This window comes from Astatotilapia calliptera, chromosome 22, assembly GCF_900246225.1.
Source record: "Astatotilapia calliptera chromosome 22, fAstCal1.2, whole genome shotgun sequence".
Lineage (NCBI taxonomy): Eukaryota > Metazoa > Chordata > Actinopteri > Cichliformes > Cichlidae > Astatotilapia > Astatotilapia calliptera.
Window position 1 is genome coordinate 15,867,849 of NC_039322.1, and position 10,056 is coordinate 15,877,904.

Genomic DNA, 10,056 nt, shown 5'->3' on the forward strand with positions numbered 1-10,056 from the left:
GTTATTTAAATGTTCATACATATGAATATACACATCCATATATATATATATATATATATATATATGAAGTGTTTATGATTTTTGTTTTCATGTTCTGCTGAGGGAGACTCTTATGTGGCGTCATCGGCTTCATAAACGAAGCTCGTTAGGCTCTTTTGAGTGAGCGTGACCCTCACATTCCCGCCTGGAGCTCCTTCACGTTAACGCTCTCCACTGCCGGCGCTGCGTCAAAAACTGCAGTTGATTAAAACCTTTATCATATTTCCAATTCTGCCACTCCGCCCCCTATCGTTCCCCGCCCGTGTCACGCAGGCCCGCCTGCAATTAGTTTGATTGACACCTCAGTGTGTTTGCGCTCGCTGGCTCTTGTGTGTGAACTCTGAAGGAGCCCCGGGCAAAGCGCGTGTGTGTGTGGAGGGGGGCTGCTGCTGAAGCTCGGTGCTCCTGCACTCCCCTGAAGCGTCTAACGGCCCGTGGCGTTTCTCTGTCTCGTCCACTCCTGATTTGGCCGCACTGGGGTTTAAGGATGTTTTAGTTGAGGCTGAACGGGGCTTCTCCGTCTCAGCGTTTGGATCGTTTTCCTCCACTGATGTTTAAAATATATTTATATATATTTGGCAGCCAATCAGATTCAGTCAGGATCCTGTCCAGAAACGAGTCCCTTCAGTTGTTCAGATCATTCAGAGCACTGGATAATTACAGTGGCAGCATTTCCAGGCAGCTAGTTTTTCCTCTCTCTGGGTTGTCGAGTCGATCTCACGGTTGACAATAAGATTTGGCCAAAATAAGCTCATCTCACTCCCTCGCTTAGAGGTGATCCAAAAAAATTACTTCAAAGATATATTTGCTGCCATATTTCTGAAACCCGTCCATGTTCTCTTGGATCGTGGGGAAGCTCGATGGGATTTGTTTTGTGGACCGTGGCCTGATCTGAGAACATCTCGATGGCCCAAAGATGGCCTCGTCGTGACGGTGCTTTCAGAGACACTGTGCCAGGGTTTGTCTTTGCATGCGTCCTGGTGCCCTCGGCGGAGGGAGAAACAGAGGTGCTAAACACTCAACGCAGTGCTGTTTCTCCATTAACTCCATTTTGTAAACATTGTTTTGCTGTAGAACATGAAAATAAAAATTAAATTAAAAAAACCCACCCAAAAAACAAACAAACAAAAATACACGGTTGTTTTTTTTAAATGCTTTTATTTTGGTGACTTCTATTGATGACTGTTTCCTCGCGTCTGCGGCTCAGCCCTGTGAATAGATGGAAAACACCGGCAGAATATTAAATCGGCTTATTTTCTATTTCACATTGAATCTGAACTCTTATGTTCAAGCTTGGAAGTTATTTTCTGTAACAACAAAGAGCTTCAGAATAACAGCTGATGAAAATCGAATCACAGTCCATGTACTCACTGGTCCTTGAGCTTTCAGGCTTCATCAGCAGGTTCGGTTTTCATTGAACTGCAGATCTTTTCAGCTGTGCAGTCTCGGTCTGCTCGAGTCTGAGCTTCAAAACGTACTCAAAAGAATCAAATATTCACCGTGCAGGAGGGCTTGTTTCATAACAGTCTAATAATTGGTTCATTAATAATCACCACAGCTGGTAAAATTAGGACTATGGGAACTAAGTTACATACTTATGGGTTGTAAAGTAGCTTAAAATGGGTTGTTGTGTTCTGTTCTTATTTTTGTCACATATACTATTGCAGTTATACTCATATTAAAATAATCAGACTAACAAATGTGATCCCAGCCAACCGGAGACATCTGCTTCAGAAGACCCGCTGTTCAAAACTGCTGCTTGTGAGGGGCAGCCAAGGTAGAAAGCTGGCTAAAAATGAAAGGGGCTGAACTCATCAGGCTTGTACTGTAGCCCGTAATATAAATAAGGATTATTTCAAACTGTGAGTCATGCAAAGCTACTCTAGCAGAACCAGAGAATAAAAGGCTCATTATAGGAAAGTAGCACAATAAATAGGTCCCCTTTTAAATTTGCCTTTTATCAGTGCTGATGAAGACATTCAAAGGCTCTGGATGGAGTGAGTAAACGGGCAGTTTTTTCTTACCGTATACCGAGCATGATGAAATTTGACATAACGTGCAGACATATGGCTGCAGCATCTTGTTATTTAACTATCAAATGGAGATATTTGCAGAGATGCAGAATAATTTATAATTTACTCCCATTTAGATGAAAATAGCAGGGGGGAAAAATCACGATGTTCATTTTACCCCCAAATTGACAGGTTAATGATGTGCAGCACACCATATGGCAGCATCGCACCGATCAGATAATCTAACTTGTTCATTCATATTAATCTGATCTCTCAGCCCTGAAACCTGATGGGATTTTGGGGGGTGGAGGCGTAAACACGAGTTCAGAAATGGGCTATCATTATAAACACGTGTTCACACAGCTTAATTAAAACGGTGGCATCAAAGGCCCACGATAGGCGGACTTGTTGCTCGAGAGGGAGCCATATGAATACTTATGAGGACTTTCTTTGTTTTGTTTTTTGTTTTCTTGTCACACGGAGCGGCAGCGGCTGGTCTGGCTTTTGTTCTCTGTCGTGTTTACTTCGCTGCTGCCTATTAAAGGGCTGAGCTGTGATTTATGAGCCGAGTAAAACAAGACAGCATTATTCTACTTACGGACGATATAAACATCAACTCTCATGAGCTATGAGGGACCCTGTGTGTGTGTGTGTGTGTTGCACTTTGGGCTGTCACTGCTCCTGAACGGTGGCAGCTTTAACAGCAGTTCACGTGTTGACAGTTTTATGAGGACCCCTCGTTTGTGTAAGCTGACCCTTAACCAGATCAATATTTCATACGTGACGACGCTTGTTTTTGTGACAAGAGGCTGACACTTAATATACCCTGTATCATCCACCTATGAGGTCAATATATGCTACAGTACAGTATATCTAAGCTACAGTATCGGTGTGTATCAGTACATTGATGTGATATCTCTAACTATAATACGATCAAAATTCCTACTTTTTTTTTATTTAAAGTGACGGGCTGTGCCTTTGGTCAGGTGCCCCCCCCTCCCCGGCCCCCACCTCAGCTGTGTCTGCAGACGTGCCACCCACCCACGTCTAGTGGGCGATAATGTGCGTGAGCCCACGGTGCTGTTATCTGCCCCTGCGCCCTGCAGTTTGCCTCACAGACCCTCCAGTGTTCTGCAAGGCTAACAGCAGGTGGCGCTCTGCTGAGACTGGGGAACAAGTGTGTTTGCAGTGTCAGAGCCTTCCAACTCTCTGGGCTGGTTTTTATGGCTGCTGTGCTAACTGGCAGCATTTTTTGGGGGGTGTCTTTGCCTCTTTCCAGCTGCCAGTGCAGCAGCAGGGGGCAGCGTTGTTGTTGTTGTCGATTTAAAAGGGTAGGGGCCCTCTTCTCGAGTCCGTCCTTCATTCATTCAGGAATGTGAATAAGGAGGAGGAGGACGGTGGAAGGATGGGTGAAATGGCTTTGGGAAACGCTCAGAAGTCCTGAGTGTGTGTTTCCAAGAGTTGCTCCCCCCTCTCGACCACCACCTCTCATTTCTGGTGGTTACCTTTTGGAGGAGTCTTGAATGTGCCTTGATGAGCGTGGAGTTTCTAGATCGGACCTCAAGCCGTCGCAGCGTTGTGCTCTGAGAAACTCTGGAGGAATGTTTCTGGTGCTGGCTAGTCTGAGTTCTCCTGTGAGCCTCTTTAGCCCCGTCTCAGCTCCAGAAAGAAAGATGTTGCAAGATATCTGCGAGTGACTTTTCTACTCTTTGCTGTAAACTTATTTTTTTGATCCAAACCTGATGATGATAATGATGATGATACTGTGTTTCCAATGTGTTTTTCCTTCTCTTTGCTTTCCCAAACATGAACCCCCTCTCCCCTTTGTGTAAGGGCTTGTAGATAAATATATGTTGACATGAAGAAGAATCGCTGTCGTGGCGCAATCTCGATATGTTTGGGAAATCAAGGAAGCCTCGTTTTCAGCAAACGGCATGTGAAACAGTCGGTGAGATGATCCATTTATAGCGCTGAGCTGCTAAGCGGCTTCCACGGGAAAACCTCAACGGGCATCGCTCGCGTTCGGCGTGAAGGTGAGGCGATCAGGTAGAGAGAAGAAACTCACTTTCCGTCAGCCGGAATTCTATCATTGGATTTTTAATCATTCGGAATGTAAATTCGCTAAACAGTCCAGACGGCGTTCAGTCTTTGTTTTCAGGGTATTTGTGCCGCAGCTTCCTCAGTTTGAACTCGAATATGCAACAGAGAGCTCGGCCCTCTCTCCAAACTGGATCACCTCACTGGCTGTTTTATTTTGATTACAATCATGTAGACCTCAAGAACTCAATGACTGTCGCACTGGATTTTTACACTCCTTTTTCAAACATTATATACATCTATATATATCTATATATAGATATATATATATATACACACTGCTCTGGTCTAACTGTATTTTTAATACTGCATGTGCATGCAAATAAGGAAATTATGGGAAAACATGACTTTATATAAATGTGCTCTACTTGTGCTGTGGCGTCCAGGACGGGGACTCGAGAGCAGCCAGTGCAGTCCTCGGTAGCTAAACTGCGTCACAGTTTAGCTTAAAAATAAAATCCCCTGCTTTTGTTTGCAAATCTCTTTAAAAGTACCCGATTCCTCAGCTGGTTGGATGCTGAGGACGAATTCTTTGTCGTCCCTCCTCCTGCATGCACCGCCCTTGGGAAGCTGGATTGAAAAGACACCCAAAGCTTTGAAAAGGCCGATGTTTTCCATGTGTGGACATCAGTCACAGGAGGCCTGAATCATGTGGTGCTTGATTGAATCAATTGTTTACACCACACACGGTACAAAATGATTTGAGAGGTCTAACCGCGAGTTCCCTAAAACACGGTGATTATTTAAAACATAATTTCCCCGATTTTAAGATGTTTAAGTAACTTTGCAAGGGGGACTTTGTTTGGCGGCGGCTGCTCTCCGCCCTGACATGGTCGCCACGGTATGTTGCGTTTTTCTATCCTTTTGAAGCCTCTAAATGTAAATGTTTGATATGTGTTTCCAGACTGTAAACTAGATGCAACACATTTTCCTGCTCCAGAGTCTGTTCAGTGCATCAGGTGCCACAGTTGGGCTGTAAAATCTCAAACACTTCCTCATCTGTTACCACCGGCGACCGCGGCTGGGAGCGTTTCTTCTACGCCGACGTGCTTAGGGTGTCATTTCTTGAACGGGGTCGGTTCTGCTTTTGATGCAGCTGCCAGGCGTCGAGCAAACTTAAAGCAGCGAAGGCGTTTTGAGAAATCTTTGCTCTGTTGAAGCTAGGAAGTGAAAGTACATGAAGCTAATGTCAGCAACGCCGATATCCGGAAGTGTCCAATGGCGCGGCGCTCATCGCTGCAGACACTTTGTGTCCTTGTGGTTGAAATGTTTGCATGTCCAGTACATGTACTATGGAGCAGTCCCAGCAGCAGCTGGCAGATGCCACAACTCCTGGAGCGGCACACTATTGTCCACTTTTTGGCTCTCGGCTTCTCTCTGTGACACAGAGACTGGGAGAAACGGAGAAGGAGGCTGAGTTGGTGTGCAACAAAATCCACCTCCAGCGTATTTGAATCTTAAATTAAATGACCCATTTGTTTGTTTCAGCTGCACAAAAACCAAAGCATAAAAAGCAATAATTTGCCAGCGTCAGCAGGGTTGTGGCCCAGACTGTTTCTTAGTTCTAAGTTTTGTATTTCAACCCAAACCAGAATCAGCTTTGTTGCCTAACTGTAAACAAACTGAAAAGAAAAGCAATTATGATGCTACAAGCTCTCCCACCAGCACCGCAGAAAGTAACAAGTCTGGGTGAAGAAATGCTCCACCGCACCATTAAACAGGTGGATGCCATTTATAGATCAATTCAGTCACTGCAAAACAGTCGCACTAGAGAAAACAGTGGGTGGAGACCGAGGGTGACCAATATTATTGCAGCCGTGTGCGAAGAACCTGCGGTCTCATTGACTTCAAAAAGGTTGCATCAATGTGACTTTGGTTCGTAAAGATTGTGATAAAGCCGCAATAAGACGGAAACCATCTGCGATTGAACACGGCCAAGTTACATCCAATCTGTGTTGATGCAGCGATTCACCGATGAAGCAGCGAATATCACAATCTGTAAGTCCAGTCCGAACCTCACAGATTGAAAACATGAAGACAGAACAACGATTTTCAAAATGACAAAGGCGCTGAGTAACCTGCAAGTAGGAATACACCCAATGGCAACCAGTTGAGGTGAGACCCCGAATGCAAAGAGACGCGTCATTGATGCAGACAGGCTCAGGTTGGTTGCAGCGTGCTAGAAATCTGTCTGCGTTTCTGAATTAAGCAGGGACTTTGCATGGACCCGCTTGAGTCCCTGTGAGGTAAATTTAAGCATCAGCTGTTCATCCGAGTGCCTGCTTGAGTTTTGTGACCGATCAGAGTCAACACGACAAAGCACCATCTACACACCCTGCCAAAGTGACAGACTTCAAGCAGATGTCAGATTGACTGCTCAATCCTCGGGTGTGCAGTTTGCCTTGTCTGCTGTGGAGTATAATCAAGACTTTACATGGCAGTTATGTGCAAACCTTCCAATCTGCCCACGAATGATTGGAGTCAGACTAATTGTTTCACCTTGCGATCAAAAGTGATATTGGTTACCTCACCTTCTTGCAATCATCCGATGAATTTGGAAAAAGTTTTCCAAATTCGTTAAAGGTTTTTTCAAACTTATTTACATGGAGGTTGCCGTGTCCTGTGTTTGCTCTAGTGTGACTGAGCCGTCAGAGCGCTGCTGTGGCAGAGTGTACCGAGCTCCTTCTGTTTTTCCCAGTCTGGAGGTTAAGCTAAGCTGACAGGCTAACTTCTCCACAAGCTTCAGAGGTTTTCTCGACTCTCATCAAGAAAACAAACAAAGACTTTCTTGATGAGCTATTCCTTTGGCATTTGGATGCAGGCTGTGATGACTGATTAAGATAGTTTTCAGATGGAAATCAGTTAATCTTTGCAAGTGCCACCTTAGACCAGACAAAAGGATTTCCTCTGGTATCTCCTCCAGTCAACATACATGAGCCTGTAACACCCCCTCTGACATCTCAAACACGTCAGCTCTGAGAGAAACACTAGTCTCCCAAAGTCTCTTCCTCCTTCTATATGTGCTGAAAATAAGTCCTAGGAAGCCGCTTAAAACCTCATGATGAGCTCCAGTATCAGTCACACAGGCCTCCTTCCTCCTGTGCCATCAGGAGTAGCAGCGTTATGTTCTCACGAAGCCGGTGTCTCGCGCCGGGGGGGGGGGGGGAAAAGTCTAAAGACGGGGGTGGGCGTACGTGGCCGATGTAGGGATTTAGCTCAGACCATTTTGGGGCGGTACGAACCGTTTCCAAACTGGCGATGCTCTCTCGTTTTCATCCATCGCTCAAGCAACCGCATCATTTATATCAGTCGGCATCATGTATCAAGCAGGATCTGTTAGGATAATATGCAACCGTACATCAGCGACAACACATTTCTCGCCTTTATTTCTTTGGGCCTCTGTCACTGCACGCATTAAACAGTGATGTAACACAACACAGACCTCTCTCATCTCCACACACACACGCAAGCAAGCAAACACAATATGAGTGAAAGAGGTGTGAAAGCCCACTGAGTGAGATCATGGGTGCGATATGTGGCCCTGCTGCTCAGCGTATGTCCCCGTGGCTTCAGATCTCATCATGTGACGATGCGAAGAGCTTGCTCCTGTCTCACCGGGCCGCTGGTCCAAAAACACAGATCCGCTAAGGAGTTATCGGCGTGTGTGTGTGTGTGTGTGTGTGTGTGTGTGTGTGTGTGTGTGTGTGTGTGTGTGTGTGTGTGAGAGAGAGATGATGGACTGTGTTTCCAACGACCGCCCGAGGTATGTCCCATCTGCTCAATGTAGCATTTATACCTCCTCCTGTTGTGTTTGTGTTGTGCAAGTGACCACAAAAGCTTATTTTGTGTGCGTGTGTGTGTGTTTGTACACCTCTACTCCCTACAAAGCCTGGTCAAGCCATTCCTGCAACCATAAATGCACATTTCAGTGTTCAAGCTGTCGTACCTCATGAATTTTCACCTGCTGCTGTTTGTGCGTACGCGTGCGTCCGAGTCTTTGAATAATTGACGAGGACGATGTGAAACGGGGCACGCACGCAGGGCTCCCCATGTGTGACCTTAGATGATAAGAATCGCTGCTGTCCGTGGAATCGGTAGCTTGCCTTTTACTGTGAGGGTGCTGGGGGGGGGGAGACACACATGGGTCAGTTTTACCCGAGACAAAGAGATTTGTGCAACCGCAGGCTCTGGTTTTCTTCTGGTTGAAGGTGGAATCGGTTCTGCATGTTGGCGCCACAACAGAAGGTCTCAGATGTCCGTGGGGCCGATCACGTGTCTGATCCCCCCCCCCCCCCCCCCCCCCCCCCCAACTTCTCTCTTTGCAGGGTAGGAATATGCTTATTTACATTATCGTGAAGTTTGAAGTTTGAAGAGAAGATCGATACCAGCTGCTTGTTTATTATAAAATTATAGAACAACGTGCCGCAACAAGTCGACTTACAGACAAGCTGGCTTTGGTGTCTGCAAGACTGACCTACCCACATCCTCTAAACCAGGGGTGTCAAACATGAGGCATGGGGGCTAGAATTGGCCGGGAAAGCCCCCAATCTGGACGGCTCTGAAAAAGAAAGAAAAATGGCAAAAAAAAATTGACTTTTAACTGTTTTCATACGTTTTACAGCTTTTTCCTTCCCCATACTATCATACTATCATACTGTGAGCGATGAGCTGCCCACTTTATGATTTAGTTATAATTTCTTACAGCTTGAGCCCAAAGAGTCACACTGACAGATTTCATTTCACTTACTACAGTAGAAAAACTTTATCATGTGGAAAAACTGATTTGCTCTTTAAATGTGTGGTTAAACTTCTTCACACTGACAGAAAGATGTTCCGCTGTATGTGGCCCACGATGGAAAATGAGTTTGACATCCCTGCTCTAAACTATTTAACTAAGAGTTGTTGTTTTTTGTTTGTTTTTTATTTTCTTTCAGTTGAAAACTTTAACCAGTGCTGGACACACATTTCTTTGACTAGCTCCCACAAAACCGCACGGCATAGTAAGTCCCATTTTGTGCTACACACAGGTGGGAAACGGGATCATGGAGCCCACATAATGACATATACTACAGGGTCCCCTGTGGGACGTGTCATTAATGCCTCCCTTCATAGCAGCGTATCGATCTTCTCGTTCAACTCTAAACAAGAAAAATCCAAAACGGTCCAAATTGTCATTTGGGATTCCCGGAGGTTTGTTTTTTTCTTCTGCCTGCTGGACCTTACACACACTAAGCCATGTTTCGACTGAATGTTCTCTTTCTGCACATTTAAACCGGCCTGCTTCTTCATAACTCGCACGACAACAACAGCTGTCAGTGTCACACACTGAGTCTACACGGGATCCTTTGTGAACACAACACACGACACAAAGCACTTGCAGTAAAGATCTATCACAAAATGTGTACTCTATTGCACCAGTGATGTTATTATTATAATGGCATTCTTTTCCACGATATTATCAAACGACTTCTATCGATATATATATACATACATATATATATATATGATTTTTCTCCGGTTGAGAAGAATCGGTGCACACTGACTGTTAAATCTCCTGTACCATTTTGTTTTTCTTATCTGATCTCTGTGTGTGTAGAAAACGCCATCGTTCTTGTTGTAAAATTGTGTTTACTGACAAAGTGCGTTCTGGTGCTGTTGTTGTTTGACTCGGTGTAGAGTTTAGACCTTCTCCAGAGCGATCTGTGTGACTTCAAGTTTCTGCAGGCGTCTGGTTATAACTGAATAAAGATTTTTTGGCAGCTGTTTGTTAGCTGCTGTCGGTGTGTCGTTTCTCCTGAATGTGGCGCTTCTGTGTGAGTGCAGTTTAACCACACGCTTTCTGATAACACAAAGCGTTCCTTAAGATTGTTTATTGGAAATAATGTAGGTCAATTCTACAGATCAATTT